Source organism: Homarus americanus, unplaced genomic scaffold, assembly GCF_018991925.1.
Source record: "Homarus americanus isolate GMGI-L3 unplaced genomic scaffold, GMGI_Hamer_2.0 scaffold9603, whole genome shotgun sequence".
Taxonomy (NCBI): Eukaryota; Metazoa; Arthropoda; class Malacostraca; order Decapoda; family Nephropidae; genus Homarus; species Homarus americanus.
In genome coordinates this window covers 1-26487 of record NW_024741982.1, presented here as the reverse complement: position 1 = coordinate 26487, position 26487 = coordinate 1, and the positions used below count along the sequence as shown (strand labels likewise).

At 44.0% G+C, this 26487-nt stretch overlaps 3 non-coding genes and 2 pseudogenes across 3 annotated transcripts; 2 read left to right on the top strand and 3 right to left on the bottom strand.

Annotated features, from left to right (window-relative positions):
* Window positions 1–4949: 4949 nt before the first annotated feature.
* LOC121876434 lies at window positions 4950–5065 on the bottom strand. Its single transcript, XR_006090765.1, has one exon. It is a non-coding gene; the product is annotated as a U5 spliceosomal RNA (small nuclear RNA).
* Window positions 5066–8869: 3804 nt separating this feature from the next.
* LOC121876430 lies at window positions 8870–9032 on the bottom strand. The gene has a single exon (XR_006090763.1). It is a non-coding gene; the product is annotated as a U1 spliceosomal RNA (small nuclear RNA).
* Window positions 9033–17263: 8231 nt separating this feature from the next.
* LOC121876433 lies at window positions 17264–17383 on the top strand (annotated as a pseudogene).
* A 4263-nt stretch (window positions 17384–21646) lies between these two features.
* On the top strand, window positions 21647–21819 carry LOC121876432 (annotated as a pseudogene).
* A 4016-nt stretch (window positions 21820–25835) lies between these two features.
* On the bottom strand, window positions 25836–26001 carry LOC121876431. Its single transcript, XR_006090764.1, has one exon. It is a non-coding gene; the product is annotated as a U1 spliceosomal RNA (small nuclear RNA).
* Window positions 26002–26487: the final 486 nt, after the last annotated feature.

The window sequence follows — 26487 nt, the reverse complement described above, 5'->3', positions numbered from 1 at the left end:
AAATGCTCATCATTGCACCAGTCTGGACGAAGACCTCGAGGAATGCGCCAGACACAGTTCTATGTGGGAGAAACGCCCATTCAATGGAAGAGTGATGGCGAAGCTACGCTATTCTTGGGGCGACCAGTTGGGTTCCATCTTCTGCCAAACATCCAAACAGTAGAGGAACTAATGCACCTCGGGACCAAAATACTGACAAGCAAGCTAGCACCGTGGCAGAGAATAGATGCACTCAAGACATTCATGTACCCGGCAGGAGTGCATGCAATGAGGACTTGGCAACTGAGGAAAACAGACTGGGCACACCTGGACAACGAAATGAAGACAATGCTGAAACACACGCTACATCTACCGTCAAGAGCGTCGAATGAGTACCTATACGGAAGCAGTAAAGCTGGAGCGTGTGGTGTCCCACTCGCGGCAGAAGACTCTGACATTTTCCTGGTGGATACCGCATTTAAATTACTCACGTCACCGGATCCTGACGTCAGGGAAATAGCCAGAGAAGAATGCCGGCGAGTGGCAACAATGAGAACACGACAGGAGCCAAGCATGACCGACGCATGCATTTACTTAACACAGGGAGAGATGCAAACGCGAGGAGGAGACCACCAAACCATCTGGTCTAGAGCCAGATGTACCTCAGGCCGAATGGGTGTTTCCTGGATAGCAGAGGGAAGAGACAACATCAAGATAAAATGCACGGACTCCATCATTGAAGAAAAAGATAGAAGGAAGGTAGCCAAAACCATCCGGAGCCGGCGACGACAGATGAGAGATGAAGTTCTGCAGAATAAGCCTGACCAAGGGAAAGTGATGAAGCTCGTAGCACAGGAGAGAGCATCATCAGCATTTGTTCGAAATGGAGCGTATACAACCTTCGCAGACTAGCGTTTCATACACCGAGCAAGACTGAACCTATTCCCCGTCAATGGAGCGAAGCGAGGCCAGAATAGGGATCTGAGATGTCGTCGGTGCAATAGAGAAGAAACTCTCCCACATGTAGTAAACCACTGCATGATACACGCTCGAGCCATGCAAAAGCGACATAATGCCCTGGTGGATAGAGTACGAAAAGCCGCAGAAGGTCGACATTGGAAGATCATGTCGGCAAATGAACGAGTACCAGGAGCACCAGACAATGGACGTCCAGACCTAGTGATTGAAAAGAACCGAGAAGTGATCCTGATCGACGTCACCTGCCCATTCGAGAATGGACAAGAGGCATTTAAAGAAGCAAGACTGAGGAAATAAGAAAAGTATGCAGAACTGGCAGCAGAGATGAGAAGACAATACCAGCAGGTGAAGGTGGCTGCATTCATAGTGGGACCCCTGGGAGCATACGACCCGGAGAATGAGAAGCTGATGAGGCGACTGGCATCAAAGGGATACCTGCGCCTCTTCAGGAAACTGTGTGTAAGTGATGCCATTCGCTGGTCGAGAATGATTTATATAGAACATACCTCAGGTGCTAGACAGTATGTAGGGTGAAATAAACCCAAAGTCAAGATAGAAGAAAGAATAGGTTCCAGTTAGTGGAATAGGAACACTATGTATAAAATGAAATAGATAGTCAGCCAATGGTCACAAATAACTGGAATACCCAAACTATTGAAAATAAAAAACTCTGTATCATTCTTTTAAATAAAATATATTCTTATTTCTCTCTTTTGCTACTTCCATACTTAGTACTAGTTGCGGGACCTGCTTCTCGGCCTTTTGGCTGAGCTGTGTGCTGGATGCCATCTTGTACTGAATTCCCGGCCAGACAATCACGAATGTATCGTCAAGAGGCAGATGAGGGAGGAGCAAAGGGTTTACCATTTTCGATTCCAGTGTGATGTGCAATACTGCCCCAACAAAGAGAGGCTTGATCAACCACAAAGTAGCCAGACATGTCCGACAGTGGAGGAGGAGGAGGAGAGACAATCAACGTCAGGTGGAGCAAGGACAGCGGAACCAACAGGATGCCTTTTGGCTAAGATCAAAGTGTAGTATCTGTTCTTATCAGCTTAACGGGGAGTACATAATCAGTGTCCTTTTTACATAGAAGAAAGAACACAGATTTGGACTTTCTAAGAGGTGAAAGTATGAGAGTTGACTATACTATATTTTAGGAGGCGGGCAGGGAACCCGGTATTTCTCCCTTGCTGTGGTTATTACTAAGACCATGCAGTGAGAGGAAACATACCGGGGGTACCCCAAAACCTGGTCCCGGAACCGGAAAGGTAACCCGGGACCCCACGTGGGTGCTTCATTGTACCATGCTTTGGGATTTTGTATTTGCAGGCATCCTCGCAGAGCGTCCTTAGCGGAGCTGGCATAATCGACGAAGAGTGTCTCTAATTTCAAAGCATCAAGTATCTGCGGCATCCCAACGTGTCGCTGGAAGGGTTCCTTGAGCTTCCAGTATTCACCACAAGTTCCTCCGCTGAACTTCGGCGTCGGCCTTTGGGAGAACCTCATATTTTCTAACAGTTCTCTCACCTAGCCCTCGGACCTCGGCAGGTCGTCCTTTTGGTCCTTCATCAACGTTAGTGGTTTCGGTGAGCGAGCTTGATGCTCGGAAGTACTACTGCGCTCCCCCTGGTGAAATGTTCCCGGCTCCGCGGTTAAGGTGAGCACCGGGAGTCCTCTTGGAGTATATAGCGTTTTTTCGTCAGTTTTGGTTTGAGGAAGGTCGTGTCTCTGGTAGTGATAACACCTTTCCGCGATCTTCTGTTGTTGTTGAGCAAACGGCTCACTTCTCTCCATATCATTATCATCTTCTGCGCAGTGTTTCCATTTTCGTGTAAATAGAAGTTTTGGTGCTATTTCATAAAACCCATCTGGAGCTAAGCGTGTGCTCCACCATTACCGAAATGAATTGTAAACCTGTCTGGGGATTTTACTGAAAGAATATCATTATTTTAACGTAATATAAAACAGTACAGTATATTTCAATCCAAAGTTTCTCAAGTTCAATCTTTTACTTAAAATACTGTACTTGCAAGTGGTTTATGGGAATAAGATTAGTAATTTGCATAAAATAAACACCTTGCATGTATATTGTGACGGTTCAGTTGTGTCAAGTGGCAGGGCAGGGTGTGGGATCCTTATAAACCAGTACACAGAACAAGGTACTGATGACACGAAAATTGGACAACGGCCGAGCAATTTTAGATCATCAACACAAGCCGAGTTATATGCATTGTTAGTAGGATTAGAAAATGTTGTAAAGAGGAATAAAGAGATATATTTTTTTGTTGATAGTAGGGCAGCTTTAGATTCTTTGAGCAGCGGGAGTTCAGTCTTTGAACACATTATTGGTTTATGTAGAAAAATTGTAAATACAATAAGGAAAAAAGGCCATAGTTTTCGATTTGTATGGGCCCCTTCACATGTGGGGATTGGTCTTAATGAAGCAGTAGATATAATAGCAAAAAGAGTCATGGAAAAGGCCGAGATTGACATAATATGTATTAAAACTTTGAAAAAATTATGAGCAAATTGCGGAAAATACAATCAATAGAAGATAATTTAAAAAGGAATGAAATATATGAGAAAAGTGAAACAATGAAACATTACTATCATGTTCTCATGAACACAAATTTTACAAATAGGAAAGAGAGGAGCAGGTGGAAAGATTCGGTGTGTATGAGGTTAAGATTAGGGTATAAATATTACTAGGAACTTGGAGCCGAGAGAAGTGAACGGGATATGGAATGTAGAGTTTGTAGAACATCCAGGTCCCATACCCTGCCACATGGGATGCCCATTTCTTAATGTATATAGAAATGCCCAGATAAATAATGTCTCCAAGCAAATAGAATGGATGCTTAAAAATAGGAAAGTAGATGAAATATTCAAGAAATATAGAAATTTTGCATCTGGAATATAACTATGTACTATACAAGATATATTTGTATTAGGGATTTATGTGAGTCCTGAGAGGGACATTCCTGGACTGGGGTGGCGGATGACTTAAGTCACTTCATCCCTTTGAGATGTATTTTTTTTTATCTCAATAAACGTATCAATCAACTACGTGAAAATGAGACTACGAACTCATTTTACTTTCCTAAGATCCTTTTTACAAACTTCGCTGTGACTGAGCTATCGAAGACCAGAATTAAATTGATTTCAAGGTTCAAGATGGCAGTCCCTGGTGAACGTTCCGGAGCGTTAGACAAGTAGTATTAGGTTACACCGTTAGATTTTCAGAGATACGTGGCGTGAGAGTCCCCTTCAGGATAATTAATTAATTTCTTAATTAACACCCTTACAACAATTTCACCATGAACATCAGATTCTGTGATGTTCATATATGAAAAGGGGGTGACTTCAGCCACAGTTAACAATTACTGGCATCTCTAGGGATGACGTCAATGATACCTCATTCTTAAAGTAGATTCTACCCTGACTTATATTGACAATTTCACTAACATTAAATACAATAGAAGCTTTCAACATCAGCCACAAAGGATCTTGAACGCTTCATCTGTAATCAGACATCTCTAAGTTGACGCAAAGTAAGGGTGTTCTCTCACCAATTCAAATTTCATGAACACCCTGTGCGGTATTTTGGAATACCTGAGTCTCTCCGGAGGACTCCGTTCTCCCGAAGTGGTTAGAGAACAAATATTTCAAGTAGGGAACTCAAAAGGTTTACAGATTTCAATTCAATTTCAATATTTTTTATTTCTTGATAGAGGAAGCGGGATCCTAGTGCTGTCCCTAGGTACCCTTGGTTTGTTTGAAGTCTAGAGCAATTTTTAATAAGTGCATGAAATTAATTTTATGACAGATCTGTATTCTCCCAACCTGATTTAGATCTGTAATAGTCGGGAAAATTGTTCCATCCAGGACGTTGTATATGTGAATAGATTTTTTTTTTTACTACATTAGATCACATACACTTGATTACGACATTGTATGATTATTTTCAGCTAATTTGAATTAGTTTTGTGAGCCCATGTGAATGGGCTAAGAAAAAATTAATTAAGACTCATTGAGTTGTTCCCCCCCACGGAAATCTTTAGTAAAAGGCGAAAGATTTATGCGTTTTGAAGGGAAACCAGAGCTATGGTCGCAAAGTTGTTCAAGACCCCAACAAACATTAACTTAGAACATACTTGGAGTTGTAGTTCCAGTCAAGAAAGCCATTAAAGGTTTTATTGTCCAGTGTCTAGAAGAGTTTTAAAATAAGATTTACAAGTCCTTCGTAACATTTAAGACTACCGTGATTGGCAGTCAAAAGAGGTATTACTTAATGTGGATTTTCTTTAAGAGGATTTAATTTACATAATTCCTTTAAATCTGAACAAATATAGCAAATCAACGAGAATGTTATTGTTACAATGTTATGACTGCGCTTCAACTAAGGTCTTTAAGGGCATAACTTAGTTCATAAATGTTCTGTTTTATAATATGGCCCTCATTGTGCAACCGTTTAGTCATAATTAATAGTAATCTAATATAATGAAAATAAACCTGGATCTTGATTATAGAAATGCTTTTATTCTTATGTAATATAAGTTATTTTAATGGTGATAACCACCGGTCTCTCATGTCTACCTACCACTATTACGCCTGTATGAAACTGGTAACTTCAGGTCCGCAGGAGTAGCAGTCCAATAAATCTTAAAAAAAAAAACAAAAAAAAAAACATTAAATAATTATTATAGCGCTTGAAATACTATCTACTGTTATATCAAAACATGAACGAGAAGAAAAGTCAAAAGCTAGCGAGCTACAACTTAAATTATTAGTATAAAAGATCAATAAAGAATTTTAAAATACAGCATGTCTAGTTGAGCCCGGATACTTTTACTCTCCTAATTTCCTTCAAACTTTCCCCTCATTTACGTCCACCTAACCCCCCCCCCCGCCCCAATACTTCCAAAGTACTTCCAACAAAAACCCAGCAACAAATATTAGCCCTTCATCCTTATCTACAGGCTTCAAGTCAAGTTTGATAACGTAAAAAAAAACAAAAAAACATAGGAAAAAAATGCTTCTGTAACAGTGCCATGTAAATTGTCATGTTTTAGAGAAAATCTATGAGAATCTAGTTTAGACAATATTCCTGCCAAAAAGCCATTATAGAGGCATATTACACCAAAAAGAGCCTGCCTATGTGCCTACATCTTAGCCAATCACCGTGACCTCTAAGTGTGACGCGAAAGGTGCCGCTGAGCTGTTTTTTTTTGTTTTTTTTATTGGACACCCCCTTACATCCATGTTTAAGGTGAAGCGCAGAAGCGTTTACAGCGCCCAACAGGGAAGCATGCTAAGTTCATGGTTGATGATGATGATGGGATGGAGAGAAGAGAGCCATTGGCTCAAGAAGGTGGAAGACGGTGTAGGAGGAATATGTCTCATGAGTTAAGGGCGTAGAAGCCTGAAGAGTCAAGGGCGTAGAAGCCTGAAGAGTCAAGGGCGTAGAAGCCTGAAGAGTCAGTGGTTTATGTCAAAGCAAGTTATTGGAAGCTCAAACAACTTTCCCTGAATACGAATTCGCAACTTTCGATTTATAGCAGGTACCTACTTTGCTGCCAGGTGACCAAGGACCAAGGGAAGCTGGCAAGTGTGTCGGAACAAATTTCCACCGACCCGGGAATCGAACACGTGACAACTGGCTTGCGAGGCAAGAGCGGTACAGCTCTACCCACAGGCGCCCCAGCTGAGCTGATTTGCTGAAAATTAGCGTTTCCTACCCAACTACAATTGGGTTGTACAGTAATAAGGTTGAACAAGAGGACAGAACATGATTATGTCTCGTTGGCAATTATGTTTATTGCAATGTTAATTACTTATCTATTTTCATGATAATTTCCGATAAAACGGTTTTGATGATACAATAAAAGCAGGTACTGTAAATATAGTAGGTGTTACAAGAAATATTAATACTTAGACAATAGATTTTTTTTAAGAGATGATTTAAAGGAAGGGAGAGTAGGCTTTGCTCGGATGTGTGGGGGTAAGTTGTTCCACACCTTCACACCGTGATATTTTATGGAGGAGTAGCTCTGGGTGCCTTAAGTTGTATCTCTGATTATACCGGAACTGGAAATAATTATTGTCAAGCAAGTGATTGATAGATTCAGATTTGCCCCCGAGGGGGATAGTTTATTGGGCACCCCCTTACATCCTGTGCAAGGTGAAGCGCAGAAGCATTTACAGCGCCCATCTGGGAAGTATGCAAAGTTCATACTTGCCTTTATGACTCGTGCATTAAGGGGTAAAAGCCTGAAGGGTCATAGGTTTTGTCAAGTTACATAAAGTGAGAGAATGATGAGTGCGTGGGGGGAAAGTTCCCGGTACATTTCATCTGTTTATGGCAAAGCGTGGCAGGTCCCTAATAATGTCAAATGCCAGGCCTGTCACTAGGAGGAGGGATATCTGGTCAGGGAGTGAAGAGGTGTTGGTAACAGCTAGGGACCTGTAGGAGGTGGTCATAGGGCAAGTGAGGATGTAGTGAGAGAGGGTGTGAGAGTCGGGTTGGCCACAAAGTTTACAAACAGTGCGGCCAGGCTCAGGGTTGCCAATGTACTCCCATAGGTATCTGTACCCTAGGTGCAGTCTCATGTACATAATCTGTTGAGATCGAGTCAGGGATTGATACTCTTTGTAGTGGCGGTTGTCGTCACCGGTTACAGCGTCATAGTGACATAGTGTGACGCTACCCCGTTGCTTCAGGTGTGTCCAATTTTCATCGAATGCCTCTCGTTGTGTGGCGTGTATGCGAGATTTGAGATGACCCAAGGAGAGGGCGAGAGCGGCTTCAATATCTTCTTCTTGTGTAGCTTCTTTGGCAAGCCGATCTACAGTGTCACAGGCAGTTATTCCTATAAGTGACGGGATCTAAATAAACTTGACACGGATATCATCAGTTTGTTCTAGCCCGGCGACGGCGGCTAGGGTGTGTTGGGCGGCAGGGGAGGAGGGGGAGGCTAATTTGAGCCTCGCTAGCGCCGAAGTGCTGTCACTGATTATAAGGAGGTTCCAGCGTTCAGTGCGAGCATACAGTAGGTCGCCACCTCATGAATGCCCGCGAGGATAGCTATGCTTTCAGCATCAGTGGAGGAGGCCCAGTCGTGGACCCTGATTTTCCAGCAGGCCTGGCGCTCAGGAATCCACACAGCTGCCCCAGCGCTGCCCAGCGTGGTAACAGACCCATCACAGTAGACGAGGATAGGAGGGTGGGAGGTCTTAAGAGAGGAGGCGACATCATTAATCTGCTCAAGGCAGTTAAGTTTGAGCATATACCGCAGTTGGGTGGATTTACGACCAGGGAAGGTGTGGACGACAACATCAACACTCGGGGAAGTCCACGGCGGTAGAGGCGAATGAAAAGTGATTGATAGATTTGTAAACAAAGGGGCACAGCAGTATGTGTTAACATCTTCGAATTTAAAAATTTTCAATATAGCTAATTTTTTATTTGTGTGATCTGGTTTTTTTTTCAAGTAGGTCATTGTCCGTACAACTCTCTTTTGTGCAGTAACCAGAGATTATGTTTTTGAAGAGCTAGAGGCCCCCCCCCCCTCATACTGTGTGACAGTGTATCAGGTGTTGGTAAACAAGATCATGATAGATTTCTTTCATTGCTGTGACAGTGAGTGACTGTCGAGTGTGATACAGACTATTAAAAAAAAACCAACTTCTTTCAATATTATGAGTTACTAGGCATCAATTAGAGAGTTTGAAAATCTTTCATTCACACGTAATTGTCAAAATATAAATCATATAAAAGTAGCGTAGAAAAAAAATTCTTTGCTGACCTTAAGCATAAATCAAGTACTATTTATTAACAGAGACCTTGTTAAGCTGTAAAAATACGCCGTTGTACCTTATATTTCTTATGTAATCCCTTATGAATTGTGTAAGGGGGATAGCGCGAACGCAGTCCCCCGCTAACAAAAATTGCGCACTCGAGTTAACCACATTTGGGTTAATCGCAAGGGTCAGCATCACAGGAGTGCAATGGTGAGCCTCGCCCTGGGAAAACCGCCTTCGTAATCACGGTATCTCCTGTGCCAGGTAAGTATGCCCTGAATTGTTCATCCTAAACCCTAACCTAACTTGACAGACTATCATTGTGCTGAACCATCTCTCTTATGTTATTGATTTAAATTTATAAACCAATTATATGATAACTTTTTATATAATCCTAATATGCTAAAATAAAAATTGTCACATTAAAAGTGAGAGGCATATGATGGAAATAAACAAGTTTGGCTTTATAAACTATTCATTTCCATCAAAACACAAACATACGGGGTTAGAAAATTTTAACTATTTCAATTTCAATTTCAATTTCAATTGTTTATTCCTTGATAGAGGAAGCGGGATCCTAGTGCTGTCACTAGGTACCCCTGTACAATAACACCAGAAGCATCTGGCAAGTGTGAAAAGTATATACAGTATAAATATTATAAAGGGGCTTACTAAAGCCTAAGGAAGGAAGGATGTTCCTTTATCACATAATTAATATTATTTACAAAATATCTGGCCAGTATTGGGAGGATCATCGTGTCTCCGTCAGGGGGTCGTGGAGTGGTGGTCCAGCAGGCGTCACGGAAGCGTTGTGTGTGGGGACATCTTAGGAGGTAGTGAATAAGGGTGCGGCTGTCGGGTCTTCTGCATAACGCACAAGAGCGTTGCTCAGGGGATGTGGGATACCAATCTCCCAAGCAAAGTCATACCCAATGATGATACGGGCAGCAATCACGTCCCCCTTCCGCGACCCTTTCCCGTAGACGTACGAGAAGTCAGGAAGTTTACGGAGGACATCGTACCATGTGGGCGGGGAGTCCAGGGGGATGGCTGCTTCCCGAGCTTCTCTCTGTTTGCGGCGGATTTGGGTCCTAATCTGTAAGAGTGTTCGAGGAACAACGTAGTCAGGTGTGGCCTTGTTGCAGCCAGTCTTGGCAAGGTCATCTGCTGCCTCATTCCCCAAGATACCGACATGACTAGGTATCCATAGGAATGTCACAGGACGGCCTTCATCCTGAAGTGTGGATGTTAACCCTCGTATTCGGAGGATGAGGTCCTTATTTTCCCCAGATCCAAATGCGATCCCGTCGAGAGCAGACCTGGAATCGCAGCAGACAAGCAAGGGGCAGAAACCATCTGCTTCTTCCTCAGCGAGAAGGGCAGCAAGGAGGGCTATTAGTTCAGCCTGAGTGGAGGATGCCCCGTCAGAAACTCTGAGAGACAGTTTGATAGGCTCAGGGGCATGAGGACGGGAGATGTAGACACCAGCCCCGGCCCTACCTGTAGCGGGGTCAACAGAACCATCAGTGTAGAGGACGACCCTACCTGGGGACCAGTGAGCGATCCTGGAGAGGTGGTATTTGCAGAGAATAACAGGGTTCACCTGGGATTTCGGGAGCGGTCCACCGAGGGCAATCACTTCAGGTTGAAAATCCAGCCAGGGAGAAGGAGACGAACCAACAGCAGGGGTGACAACAATATCAGGCAGGAGGTCGTGTTCCTGAAGGGCTCGGATGAGTGACCCTCGCCACTGTCTTCTAGATGGAGGTCGGTCTCGAACAGCAGTAGTCAAGTTGGTTTGGACATAGTTGCCCCTAGGATCCCGTAGAATGGAAACGGCAGTTTTTAGGTAAAACTCCTGGACACGATCCTGTAAGGGGGAAAGACCAAGTTCGTTATATAGAGAAGTAGAGCGTGTCCACTGAGGAGCCCCAAGGATGATACGAGCAGCTTTCCTCTGGATAACTTCGAGACGGTTGACAGCAGTCCGACTAATGTTGACGAGGGCAGGGGCGGCGTAGTCGACACAGGAACGAACAAAAGACTTGTACATGGTGAGAAGTACAGGGATGCTGGCACCAAGGGAACCCCTGCACATGGTAGAGAGGGGAGCGAGACGCCGAAAACATATGTCTCGAAGATAGCGGACTTCAGGGATCTGACAACGTGTGCGAGTTACATACACACCCAGGTATTTTGTCTCATTAACCCAGTCCAAGGGCGTTCTTGATAAGAAAAGGGGTGGAGGTACAACACGACCGTGCCACATGGCTTTTGTTTTCGCAGTTGAAAGAAGGAAACCAAGTGAATCACACTCTCTGGAGACCAGATCAAGGGCTTCCTGCATGCTGAGGTAGTCAGGGGCTTGGAGGAGGACATCGTCGGCATATCCTGAGTGGACAACTTCTGTCGGCCACGGGAGTGATGCAATGGAGTGCATGAGAGTGTTAAACAAGGTGGGACTCAGGACTCCACCTTGAGGGGTGCCGAGGTTCATTTCTTGAACAGGAGACATAGAGCCTTCAACGCGAACCCGGGCCTGACGTCCAGTGAGGTAAGAGGCGATCCATTGTAGAAGTCTCCCTTTAACCCCTAACCGTGCAAGTTCAGCTAAAATGAGGGCAGGCTGAGCCGTATCAAAGGCTCCCTTGTGTAATGAGTGATTGTCAGACCAAACCTTACAGCCCAGAATTATGTCACATATAACAGCAAGTACACCACAGACCTCGTGGTACCACCACATTCCGATTTGACACACCTCAGGTCGACCCAAGGGACTTGACCTGGCCCGCTAATGACGTGAGCCGGTGACCTACAACCGCACCTAGCCAAGACACCTGGCCAGGACCACACCTGCACACAATTATCCAGATCAAACCAGTTTAGTGTTAATTGTTAGAGGTCAGAAGCCGGCTGGGCCGACCCCATATAAAGGCCCTACAGTCCCGTCCACGGGCATTACCATTCGGGGGTCGATTCCCATTCCATTACGATTCTCATTCTGGTTGCTGTCATCTCTCTCCCGTTCGGGTCGTCACTCGGTTCACTAAGCAGAGTCACGCACGTCCCCTCCCCAGGTCGGGAGGGAGACCTCCCGACCAGACCACAGCATCACCAGCTAAGCAGACTCTCCCTGTGATGAAGGCAGCCCAGCCAGCACTCACTGGGCCTACGTCAGGGTACACGTGAGTCTTGTCAGAACGTCCTAGGGTGAGTTACCTACTGTGGGAAGTGTATTCATTCAGGTGTGTCCGAGAGTCAGTGTCAAGTAACGTAAAGCATGATGTGTTAGTACCCCGATATAATAGTGATATTAATGTGTCCATGTCATTGAGTGAAGTAATAAATAGTTGTATCAAGAGGTGTTTAACAAGTTGTCCCTTTAAGAAGTGATATATGTGTATTGACATACGAGATAAGATAAGCGTAGTGACGCTGTGCAAATAACATCCAGGCCACGCTACCAAGTTTCCTATCTTTACATGCCTACTCTCTCTATTCTTACTTATTTATATTCCTCCTCTCTTTTGTGAGTTTCGTAGTCATTACATTGGCGGCAGCGAACTATGACGTTAACCCACGCTCCCCTCGTCCCTTGTTATTGGTAACAGTGTACTTAACGTAAACCCATGCCTTCCCTCGGTTAGCCATAACACCTGGCTCGTTAGTTCAAAAGTGCGTGATAAGAAGTTCCTGCGTAGCAGCGTGAAAAGTGTCCTAGTGTGTCACCGTTACAGCTCAAGTAAATGTCTCTCGTCGTGGTAGGCGCGAATTTTTACTAGAAATATGTTCAGTGCTTAACGTAATTTCTCAGTGTCACCCGCTATCTGTGGCATTCTCAGTAGCCCAAGTGCAGTTTGATTGTTGGTCAGTGTTGAATGTAGCCATTGTGTTTCAGTGATGAAAGCGGTGTCTGTACTAACTGTTATAACTTAACATGTCTTTTAACCTACATCCTCCTCCCTGTCCTAATCCTTACCTCACCCTCCTTACCCTTCCTCCCATCCCATCCCTGCCCTGCCCTGCCCCGCCCCTCCGTTCCGTGCACCTCCCCGCCCCGCGAAGCCTAGGTCTGGCCCGATCAACCGCGCCTCGGCTCCTCCCCACCTCACCCGCAACGCACCAGCCTGGCTGGGCCTGGCCAGCCTCGCCTCGCCCCGCGCCGCCCTGCCTCGCCCCACCCCGCTCGGGTGACCTCACGTCCTTCTGACCTGCCCCGCCGCTTGACCACACTAATCCCCCGTCTTTTGTCCCGTAAGCTGTGTGTTGATGATGATGGTTAATATAAAGTAATATTGCGATGAATGCAGAGCTTCACTCAGTGTATTTTTATGCTATTATGATTTGTGATGTACTCTTTGACGCGCAGTGATAAATGATATTTAGTGTAGTGCGCAGAGCTTCACTCCCCGACCCAGCCTGATGAGAACATTGTCGTGACGGAAATGATAGTTGCCAAACATTGACCTATCGTATAAAGTAAACTTTTTTTTTTGCGAATGCACTTCCAACTAATCCATCACCCCTTTAGGATTGTTTCTCTGTCAAATGTCACACACAGTACCACCCATGGCCAGCCGGACGTCAACCACAGTACATACGAGCAGAGAAGAACCAGCATGATGAAAGCAGCGTGATGAATGCAGCTTGATGAAGGCAGCACGAAACCCACCACACACCACGTCACTTCTTTCAAGTCCTCCCTTGGTATAGGATTAAGAAGATTTTATATTTTTCTACTTTAGGAAGTAAGGAGTGTGGAATGGATCGCCACACAACGAACCCTGGTGAGCCCAGCCAGGGAGGGATTCACCACTGTGGAAGGTGTAAGACAGGACGGTCTTTGGTCTCGCCGACACTCACGTACGGAGGGCGAGCCCTGGTCCGCGGAACCTGCCTTACAGTCATCTAAGGAGACGACAGCCCAAACAGTGGACCGGCTTTCATCCCGGCCGGAGAGGGCCGTCGGCAGATGAACAGAAAATCGTCTGGAATATGTTGAAAATGATGATGTTTCAGAGAAGAAATGCAGATGAAGCAGAAAAATTCATCTGGAATATGACGGAAAACGAAGATGTATAAAGAAACTCAGATGGAGCAGAAAAATTCATCTGGAATATGAAAATGAAGATGTAAAGAGGAAGAACGCAGATGGGACAGAAAACTCGTCTGGAAGAGTATAGAAACCAGGAGGAAGTGAGAAGAAGTCAGAAGGTGTGGAGAAACGACCTACAAGGTGCGGTATGTGGAGGAAGAAGACAGAAGACAGAAGATGTGCTATGTGAAGAAAGAAGACAGAAGATGTGCTGTCCTGACATCACAAGAAAGCCGATGATGAAGGACCAACCGACTACAGCTGCTGAGCTGCCGCCATCCCCTATTTTTCAGATACCAGCTGGATGGAAGACGTGAGCTATGCTGGACCCAACTAATGTACTGATGTTGTTGATGTATAATAAAAAGATATCAATACCCTAATATGTGAAGTAGGAACATTTTTTGTGTATTTTGAAGTATTTTCTCTGATTTTTGTTGATGTTTACTACAAAGAATGTCTTTTTTTTAGTCTCACTTTTTTCTATGAGTTCATATGAAACACGATGTTGTAGCTATATTACTGACTGAGATGAATTATTATTTTGACATGGGCTGATAAGGAAATGTAACACCTGCTATTGTTTGTAGAATGTGATTTGCAAGGTTGCCTCGGACACTATGCTACATATGAAGGATTTTTTCATTCTATGTTCACTTGCTATGTTTCCTTTTTCTCCTGGCATAGAAGCTTTGATCTTGGCGGGAGGTATAGTGAGCTTTGTCAGATCAAACTAGCGCCAGTAGAAAAACATACACCTATGAGATTGTTGGTTGTAAATGTGAGACTATGTTAGCGCCCCAGGGATTATCTTTGATACCACACGTGATGTTGCTGTCTATATGTGACATCAGTCTCTGCGATGAAGCTTTGGTCTTGGCGGGAGGTGTAATGAGTGATTGTCAGACCAAACCTTACAGCCCAGAATTATGTCACATATAACAGCAAGTACACCACAGACCTCGTGGTACCACCACATTCCGATTTGACACACCTCAGGTCGACCCAAGGGACTTGACCTGGCCCGCTAATGACGTGAGCCGGTGACCTACAACCGCACCTAGCCAAGACACCTGGCCAGGACCACACCTGCACACAATTATCCAGATCAAACCAGTTTAGTGTTAATTGTTAGAGGTCAGAAGCCGGCTGGGCCGACCCCATATAAAGGCCCTACAGTCCCGTCCACGGGCATTACCATTCGGGGGTCGATTCCCATTCCATTACGATTCTCATTCTGGTTGCTGTCATCTCTCTCCCGTTCGGGTCGTCACTCGGTTCACTAAGCAGAGTCACGCACGTCCCCTCCCCAGGTCGGGAGGGAGACCTCCCGACCAGACCACAGCATCACCAGCTAAGCAGACTCTCCCTGTGATGAAGGCAGCCCAGCCAGCACTCACTGGGCCTACGTCAGGGTACACGTGAGTCTTGTCAGAACGTCCTAGGGTGAGTTACCTACTGTGGGAAGTGTATTCATTCAGGTGTGTCCGAGAGTCAGTGTCAAGTAACGTAAAGCATGATGTGTTTGTACCCCGATATAATAGTGATATTAATGTGTCCATGTCATTGAGTGAAGTAATAAATAGTTGTATCAAGAGGTGTTTAACAAGTTGTCCCTTTAAGAAGTAATATATGTGTATTGACATACGAGATAAGATAAGCGTAGTGACGCTGTGCAAATAACATCCAGGCCACGCTACCAAGTTTCCTATCTTTACATTCCTACTCTCTATACTCCCTACTTATGTATGTAATTCTCTTCTTGTGAGTTTTGTCTCATTACACTTGATATCAAGGAAGACGGAGACGCGGGCAGTCTGATTGCAATAAAAGGAAGCAATGGAGTGTGCTGTGCTGCGATGTTGAATGAAACCATTGAGGGAGTTGTGGAAGCCGCCTATGGTGTGAAGAAGGCGACGATGGAGTACCCTCTCCATCATCTTGCAAACACAGGAGGTAAGACTAATGGGTCGATATTTCCCAGGATCTCCCGGCTTAGGGATGGGGATAATAGTGGCATTTTTCCAGTTGGACGGGAGAACCCCATGTTCATAAGACATATTGTAGAGAGCAAGCAAGGGGCCGTTAGGAATATTAGTACAGGCGTTGAGGACGGAGTAGGTTATCTGATCATCCCCAGGAGAGGTGTCTTTTCTAGAGCGACGAGCACTGTCAAGCTCGAACTGTGTGATGGGATGATCAGTGGGGGCAGGGGAGGTAAGAGCAGCACGAACAACAGGCTCAGACGCATCGATGCGGGCCTGCACTGCCTCCTGCATTGGATCTGGAAGTGCCAATTTTAACTATTGATAATTTTTTCGCGTTTTTCTTGTGTCTAATTCAATATGATTTCCCATTAGATCCAAAATAAAGTAATTAATAGTATCTCAACCATCAACTTTAGATTGATTTGCCAGGATAAGTTTGTATAGAGGTAAGCCAAGTTTTCTTCTGTAGCAAATTGATCCTGAAGTTTTTTCCTCTCACAATTAAGTCGTTTGGGATATTGCTTATGTACTTTATCTATTAATTATGAGGAACTTGCTATCCAGTGAGGGCTATCCCTCCTAATATAAAACTGAACAGTGTGGAAATACTTTATTTGGCATCGTAATGAGATCAATATAGCCCAGAATCATTTTATTGGAAAATTGACTAATAACCAAACTAGAAATTGATACAATTCCAAATTTTCTACAATTATATGCAATAAATATTTATACTTGTGTAAGCATTTTACAAATACTTCAGGAACTACTTCTCTGGGCGGAGCTTCATTTTTTCATGAAGGTTGGCATACACGGTTCATAAAGTAATTGTCCCAATCATTTAGGCACTATCATTTTTAGTGCAATTTATACTTTTCATAATGCAACGGAAATTAGTTTTCCAGCTTCTATGTAAAAAATAAAATAACAAAAACAGCGGGTGTATTGTTGGTATCATAGTTAAAAAACATTGGCAACCGGCGTATCTCTTCATGGGGAAAGTACAGTGTAGGGTATGCGTCCTTCAGTCTGTCCCTCAAACATGCCAGTTTCTTCCTTCACTAACACTGGTCAATAATGTTCATAAAGAAAAAAGAAAGAAAGAATGAAAGAAAGAAATAACGAACAAAAGTGATTTTTTTTTAAGATTAAGGAAAACTAAAAATTGTAAATGGTAATATAACAATGAAGTGTAAAGAATAGTATAATAATTGGTAATATAATTACGGTTTTTGTTATTATAGATTACTAGTGTTGATGCATAAGGAGTTTGACTATTTATCTGCAAACAGAACTCGAGATAAATTCTTGTTGCACCAATTTAAAACTAAAGTAAGGTTATTGTGTAATGTGCATTGCTTTGATTGCAACACAGCAATCGTCATCGCTTCTCGGCCTTTTGGCTAAGATCAAAGTGTAGTACGCTTCTCGGCCTTTTGGCTAAGATCAAAGTGTAGTATCTGTTCTTATCAGCTTAATGGAGAGTACATAATCAGTGTTCTTTTTTACATAGAAGGAAGAGCACAGATTTGGACTTTCTGGGGGTGAAAGTAACAGAGTTACTCCTTTGTTGTTTTAGGTGGCGAGCAGGGAACCCGGTATTTCTCCATTGCTGTGGTTATTACTAATACCATGCAGTGAGAGGAAACATACCGGGGGGGCCTGCAAAGCCCCAAACCTGGTCCACGGGACCCCACGTGGGTGCTTCTCACACGTGGCTATTCCCTCCTCTCTGTACTTCGTACTGGCTGAGGGACCTGCACTCATAGAAGTGTATTCGTCCCAAAGTCCCTTCCCGGTAAACCATCACCTTGCGATCGAGTGGGTTTGTGATGGCGAAAGGGAGGTCGGTACATAACTCTCGGCCGATCCTCCAGGAATACCGTGATAGTGCGGGTACACCCTGGTAAGGGGGTTGTCATGTGTGTGTGGGTGTTCGTGTGGGTAAAGCAAGATGGACGACGAAGAGCCAAGGGGAAGAAACGAAGGAGATCGACAGCCGGAAAGAAGAAACCGAATGCTGACCATATGGTTCCCTGCACCACCATCCTTCAAATGCACAGAGAGGACGCAGGGATGCCCATGGGAATGTGCGTCATCGGGGTGGTCTGGCTGCAAGCAATCACTAGTCCGACATCTAAAGGAAGCCCACAACAAGAAAATCAACGAATATATGAACATGTGTGCAGGGTGCTATCTGGTACTGACTATCCGGCCAAGCAATCACACGTGCATCCTCAACAGGCAGATGAGGGAGGAGCAAAGGGTTCCCCATTTTCGTTTCCAGTGCGACGTGCAATACTACCCCTACTCTGCCCCAACAAAGAGAGGATTGAATAACCACGAGGTAGCAACACATGTACGGCAGTGGAGGAGGAGAGACAACCAACGTCAGGCGGAGCAACGACAGGGGAACCAACAGGCTGAAGGCAATCCAGCAAGCGCCCAGCCCTCACAGGAAGTTGGGGAAAATAGGGAAAACGAGCAGAGGGAGCAGCCACAGAATTACGAGCAACAGCAGCAAAGAGAAACACAAGGGCAACGAGAAAGGCACAGATGGACCCCTCCACCCAGGGATGGAGAAGTGGAAGGACCAGAGACACCACGCCCCGTCTCTGGGAGAAGTACACCAGTGTCACCGCTGAGCCCAGACGATCAAGAAACGCGACTGAGGTCGATAACGCCGAGCCAGATGCTCCAAAATGAACCCTCACCAAGAGAGGAATCACAGCACCCAGGGGACCTGACACCCCTCTTGCACATGCCAAGAATGCCACTGTCACCTCTAAGCCCCGATGAACAACATGGTGGAGACAGTACCCAAACAGGGGAACAGATAATGCAAAGTCAAGAAACAAATGAAGGAAGCCAAAGTAATCTCAGTGAATCCCTTACACCACTATCGCAAAGTGAAGCAACTCAAACACTAAGTGGTGAAGGCAACATACAGGAGCAGATTGGCATAACTCCTGAACCAAATGAAGAGCGAGATGAAGCTGAGGAGACATGGATACTAGAGCCGTTTCTGGGCACAGTGTATGAGATCCAGCGGAACCCGGACTGGGCAAGATTTGAAGAAGTACTGATTGAGATCGAGGTAGCAATCCAAGCGGCAAACACGATAAACATCTCTCAAGGACAGAACACGACCAGGAAAATCACCGATGTCAATGATTGCAAACAGATCCAGAGGCTGTACAAATACAACCGTCGCCGAGCAATACGGCTAATTGCCGATGGGAACGGCGCAAGATGTGAAATAAGCAAGGAGAGAATAGAGGAACACTTCCAACACATGATGGTTGAAAAGGATTGTGATCTAAATACCGTGGAGCACATTCCCGAACCGCCATACGACAGACCAGAGATGGAAATGCAGCCCTTCACAGAGAAGGAAGTATTTACAAAACTAGCAGCAGCAGAGAATTCGTCACCAGGTGAAGACAGAATATCATATGAGAACTGGAGAAAGGCTAACCCAAGCTGCCGAGTTATGGCAGCCATATTCAACGTGTGTCTCAGAGCCAAGAGAATACCAGACTCCTGGAAACGATACAGAACAATACTTGTCCCCAAAAAAGGTGGTAACCCAGAAGTCGTTTCAAATTGGAGGCCTATAACACTGAGCCACACAATATACAAGGTGTACACGGGATGCCTCACAGCACGACTCAGAAGGTGGCTCGTTGACAACGAGGTACTGTGCGCTGCACAGAAAGGATTCATGCCAAGTGATGGGGTGATAGAACACAACTACATACTTCAACATCACATGGACGATGCACGACGGAACAATGGCGATACCTGCATAGCAGTACTCGACTTGACCAATGCATTTGGCTCAGTGTCACTGGACCTCATCAAAAGAGCGCTCAACCGTATAGGGGTGGGACGGGATTTTGAAACAGTAGCAGGAGACATCATCAGTGGCAAGACGACAAGAATACTAACAAAGGAAGGAGAAACAGAAGAGATACCAGTGCAATGCGGTGTGCAACAGGGGTGCCCAATAAGTGGTCTCCTGTTCAATATAGCGGTCGAACCACTGTTGCGGAAAATCGCGGCCGAAGGAATGATACTGAACCAACAACACAAGCACCCATGCTTAGCATATGCAGACGATATAACAATCATTACAAAACAGCAAGATAATCTACAGCAACTCCTCTACATAGCAACAGAACAATGCAGTAGGATGGGACTGGACCTAAATCCTAGCAAAAGCTCATCATTGCACCTGTCTGGACGAAGACCTCGAGGAATGCGCCAGACACAGTTCTACGTGGGAGAAACGCCCATCCAATGGAAGAGCGATGGCGAAGCAACGCTCTTCTTGGGACGACCAGTTGGGTTCCATCTTCTGCCAAACATCCAAACAGTAGAGGAACTAATGCAACTCGGGACCAAAATACTGACAAGCAAGCTAGCACCGTGGCAGAGAATAGATGCAGTCAAGACATTCATGTTCCCGGCAGGAGTGCATGCAATGAGGACTTGGCAACTGAGGAAAACAGACTGGGCACACCTGGACAACGAAATGAAGACAATGCTTAAACACACGCTACATCTACCGTCAAGAGCGTCGAATGAGTACTTGTATGGAAGCAGTAAAGCTGGAGCGTGTGGTGTCCCACTCGCGGCAGAAGACTCTGACATTTTCCTGGTGGATACCGCATTTAAATTACTCACGTCACCGGATCCTGACGTCAGGGAAATAGCCAGAGAAGAATGCCGGCGAGTGGCAACAATGAGAACACGACAGGAGCCAAGCATGACCGACGCATGCATGTACTTAACACAGGGAGAGATGCAAACGCGAGGAGGAGACCACCAAACCATATTGTCTAGAGCCAGGTGTGCCTCAGGCCGAATGGGGGTTTCCTGGATAGCAGAGGGAGGAGACAACATCAAGATAAAATGCACTGACTCCATCATTGAAGAAAAAGATAGAAGGAAGGTAGCCAAAACCATCCGGAGCCAGCGACGACAGATGAGAGATGAAGTTCTGCAGAATAAGCCTGACCAAGGGAAAGTGATGAAGCTCGTAGCACAAGAGAGAGCATCATCAGCATTTGTTCGAAATGGAGCGTATACAACCTTCGCAGACTGGCGAAGCGAGGCCAGAATAGGGATCGGAGATGTCGTCGTTGCAATAGAGAAGAAACGCTCCCACATGTAGTAAACCACTGCATGATACACTCTCGAGCCATGCAAAAGCGACATAATGCCCTGGTGGATAGAGTACGAAAAGCCGCAGAAGGTCGACATTGGAAGATCATGTCGGCAAATGAACGAGTACCAGGAGCAGCAGACAATGGACGTCCAGACCTGGTGATTGAAAAGAACCGAGAAGTGATCCTGATCGACGTCACCTGCCCATTCGAGAATGGACAAGAGGCATTTAAAGAAGCAAGACTGAGGAAAGAAGAAAAGTATGCAGAACTGGCAGCAGAGATGAGAAGGCAATACCAGCAGGTGAAGGTGGCTGCATTCATAGTGGGACCCCTGGGAGCATACGACCCGGAGAACGAGAAGCTGATGAAGAGACTGGCATCAAAGGGATACCTGCGCCTCTTCAGGAAACTGTGTGTAAGTGATGCCATTCGCTGGTCGAGAATGATTTATATAGAATATACCTCAGGTGCTAGACAGTATGTAGGGTGAAATAAACCCAAAGTCAAGATAGAAGAAGAATAGGTTCTAGTTAGTGGAATAGGAACACTATGTATAAAATGTAATAGATAGTCAGCCAATTGTCACAAATTACTGGAATACCCAAACTATTGTAAATAAAAAACAATGTATCATTCTTTTAAATAAAATCTGTTCTTATCAGCTTAATATCTGATACGATCCCCATGTGGGATCTTCGATATTAAACTGATTTTTGGATCATGGCGAAGTGCTAGGGGCTTGCTCCACCTTTGCCGCGGATCGGCCCGGTATTGCAGTATCTCCGGGATCGGTCCACTCCCCATGGGGAGAAATTTAAGCAAATATATTACATTTTATTTAAAGATGGCCATGGGCATATAATGTCTTATAATCGCTGTATATATGTCACGGTCAGACACATGTGCAACTTCTTTCTGGGTTGCAAAAAAGCAGGATGTAATTGTCCGTTTATTCGGTCCTTGGTAGGTTACAATATGCGGAGTTACACATGCATGAGTATGATGTGACAAACATGGATAAGAGGTGTGTTAGGACCTGGCAAGGATAACGTTGGATATAACATTAGGATAAGTTCAGGCTCATTTCACAACATGAGTACAGTTAATATTTTGAAGTTCTCTATTGTGTCATGAGGACATAACACTCCTTTTTTCTGTCTCAATCAAAGTTTTTAATCTCAAAAAAATGTCTCGATATTATACTGAAAAAAATTTAGATTAACACGTTTTCCTAACAGACTATTAAAAACTTCTTTCAGTATTATGAGTTACTAGGCATCAATTGGAGAGTTTGAAAATCTTTTCATTCACACAAAATTGTCAAAATACAAATCCTGTAAAAGTAGCGTAGAAAAAAATTCTTCGCTGACGCTTAAGCATAAATCAAGTACTATTTATTAACAGAGACCTTGTTAAGCGGTGCAAATACGCCGCTGCACCTTACTTTATATTTCGTTTAGAGTCCCTTATGATATGTATAAGGGGGATAGCGCGAACGCAGTCCCCCGCTAACAAAAATTGCACACTCGGTGTAGGAGCGAGGAACTTCTTGATAAGTTCAAGGCAGCCATAGATCGTATTAGGACTAAGGGAGGGATCCCTATCATATGCGGTGTCCTGCCTAGAAGGAGAGTTGGCAGTGAACGGTTGTCAAGGGCAGTTGGTGTTAACGACCGTCTTGACAGATATTGCAAGTCAATATCAGTCCCATTCATTGACAACTGGGACAACTTCTATGGCAGAAGGGACCTTTATGCTAGGGATGGCGTGCACCTGTCTAGGGATGGAGTAGCAACCCTGGCTGGGGCTCTAGAGGGGGCAGTTCAAGAGATATCGAAGTCTTTAAACTGCTAAGAGAACATAGGAGCACGGGGGTGGAGGAGACTGCAGTGGGAGCGGGTAAACAAGGCGAAAGATTACAGGGAAATAGTGTTAGGAATGATGACAAAACTAAATTAGACAGGGAGTTTAAAACTAAACGCGGTAAGGGAAAGACTCAGAACACGACTAACTTAAATGTATACTACGCGAACAGTAGAAGTATGAGAAACAAAATGGATGATATTAAGGCCTTGGTATGTACAGAAGAAATCGATATAATTGCATTCACTGAAACATGGATCAACCTAGACACACGTGAATTACCAGTCGAATACCAAATTGCGGGTTACAAACTGTTCCATACCGATAGGCAGACCAGAAAAGGAGGCGGAGTAGCAATCTATGTTAGGGATAATCTGAAGTGTGAAATAAATAAGGAAATAAAAACTGAGAGGAATACAGAAACAATTTGGATAGAATTAAGCGACGGTCGGGAAAAATTAATCACAGGGGTAATATATAGACTTCAATCTTGATACGCCAATGAGCCGACTTTATCTGGGATGAATGGCGAGGGCTTCCATGAAGGGCAAGGGCTGGGTCAACAAAGTCTGTATAGTAGGCGACTTTAACCTTGCCAACATTGGACTGTCCTACGGGTAACTGTGAATCAGAGGATTTTCGAGACGATCCAGGACTGTTTCTAAGTCAATATATAACCGAAACCCACACGGGGGTAATAATATACTGATTTAGTTCTGACGAACAGAGAAAACCTCATTAGTACCGCAATGTCGAGGTAGGGAACGAACTTGCAAACAGCGATCACAAAGAAATTCGATTCCAGTTAGATTTTCAGGGCAGACGTAAGGAAAATTCCACTAAAGTACCAGATTTCAGAAGGGCAAACTTTGACAGTTTAAAGAGGCAGCTGAGAGAGGGGGTGTCACGCTTGGCCGTGAACCTGACAGATGACACCGACCTGATAACGAGATCTGAGATTGCCGAGTTCCACGATAATTTAAATAGTGAGTTACTTAATGCACAAAGGCAGAACATACCATACAAAAAACTCAGATCAGACAACAATGACCCTAAATGAATAAATAATTATTTAAAGAACATCATTGGCCAAAGGAAGGCTATAGGTAGAAGGATAAATCGTGGCGAAATTCACCTCCGGGACTATTATAGGGTATTGGCGAGTAGAGTTAAAACCGAGATAAGGAAAGCAAAGAGGAATAATGAGGTAAGGATAGCAAGGAGGCGAAGACAAACCCCAAAGGATTCTACCAAATGTATCAAATCTAAAAACACGAGAGAAAGATTGGACCAATACGATTCGCCAGCTCACTGGATAACGACGGAGAAATATAAATAATTTGAATAAACATTTTCAACAAGCTACCACCGAAAATCTAAACATGACACCGAGGCACCGACTCTATTCAGAGATAATAGTGAAGAAACAAATTAAGGAGATAGTAGTGACTAGTAAATTACGTTAGTAAGCAAATAGACAAACTAAAGCCTAATAAGTCACCTGGTCCCGGCGAGATATTTGCTGAGTATTAAAGGAATGTAAGGAAGAGCTTAGTATGCCCTTAGCAAAGTTATTTAACATGTCCTTAAAAACAGGTGTAGTACCAGAATCCTGGAGGATAGCGAATGTAATACTGATTTTCAAGAAGGGGGATAGATCACTATCCTCTAACTACCGCCCAATCAGTCTAACATCAATAGTAGGCAAATTACTGGAAGCAATCACTTCAAACTCTATTCGAAATCACCTGGAGAAGCACCTATTGATCAATGATTCCCAGCATGGCTTCACAAGCGGACGTTCATGTCTAACTAATCTATTAACATTCTTTTCATCAGTTTTCGAATCGGTGGACGAGGGGCACAATTATGATGTGGTATATCCGACTTTAGCAAAAGCCTTCGACAGAGTCCCCACTTGTTATTCAATTAGAAAGGTAGAAGCCTGCGGCATCAAAGGTGACATCCTTAAATGGATTAGCGTGGTTAAGGACAACAGGAAACAGCGAGTGAAAGACACCTAAGACTAAGTCCCATTGGAGCAACGTCACAAGCGGAGTTCCCTAAGGCTCAGTACTTGGACCATTATTATTTATTATATACATAAACGACATAGATATCGGCATAGACAGCAACATAAGTAAATTTGCTGATGACACTAAAATAGGACGTGTAATTAAATCTGACGAGGACTCCGGAAAACTACAGGAAGATCTAAACAAATTTTTAGAATGGTCTGAAAAATGGCAGATGAAATTCAACGTGGACAAATGTAAAGTACTCAGTATAGGAGATGTAAACAGGGAAACCAGATACCAGATGAACAACGATGCTATAGAGAAATCCGACTGCGAGATTTAGGAGTAATGATAAGTAGAACCTTGGGTCAAGCAACAATGTGTTTTTTGCTCAGAATAAGGCTATTGTGCACGGTTCATACAAAGGAGTGTTAGTTACAAGACTAGCGAGGTCATCTTAAGATTAAATCTTGCGCTTGTGAGACCTCACCTGGATTACGCAGTTCAGTTCTGGTCACCGTATTACAGAATGGATATAGAATCTTTGGAAAGAATTCAGAGGAGAATGACAAGACTAATCCCGGGCATTAGGAACCTTGAGTACAGAGACAGGTTAAAGCATCTTAATTTGCACTCCCTCGAGAGACGTAGAGCGAGGGCCGACATAATAGAGGTGTATAAGTGGAAGGCAGGACTAAACAAAGGGACATTACAAAGGTACTCAAATTATCCAACCAGGAGCGAACTCGTAACAATGGTTTTAAATTAGACAAATTTAGATTTAGGCGTGAAATAGGTAAACACTGGATTGGAAACAGAGTAGTGGATGAATGGAACAAGTAACCAAATATCATCATTAACTCGAATACGCTGAATTGCTTCAAACATAGGTTGGATGCTCATATAAGCAATAGGGGTTGGGTGTAAACAGGACTGCCCAGCATGGGCCAATAGGCCCGCTACAGTTTCCTCCATTCTTATGTTCTCTTATGTTCTTACATTTGGGTTAATCGCAAGGGTCAGCATCACAGGAGTGCAATGGTGAGCCTCGCCCTGGGAAAACCGCCTTCGTGATCACGGTATCTCCTGTGCCAGGTAAGTATGCACGAACATGATCATCCTGAACCCTAACCTTACTTGACTGACCATCATTGCGCTGAACCTTCTTTTTTATGTTATTTACCTCATTTTACAAACAAATAAAATGATTACTCTTTCTATAATTCGTAGTATGCTAAAATAAAAATTTCCATATTAAAAATAAGAGCATGTGATAGAAATAAACAAGTTTGGCTTTATAAACTTTATTCATTTACAAACATACGGGGCTAGAAAATGTTAACTATTGATATTTATTTTCGCGTTTTTCTTGTGTCTAAATCAAGATGATTTCAAATTAGATCCAAAATAAAGTAATTAATAGTATCTCAACCACCATCTTTAGATTGATTTGCCAAGATAAGTTTGTTAAAGTATAGAGGTAAGCCAAGTTTTCTTCTATCTCAAATTGACCTTAAGTTTCTCCCTCTCACGATTAAGTCGTTTGGGGTATTACTTATAATATCAATTATGAGGAACTTGCTATCTAG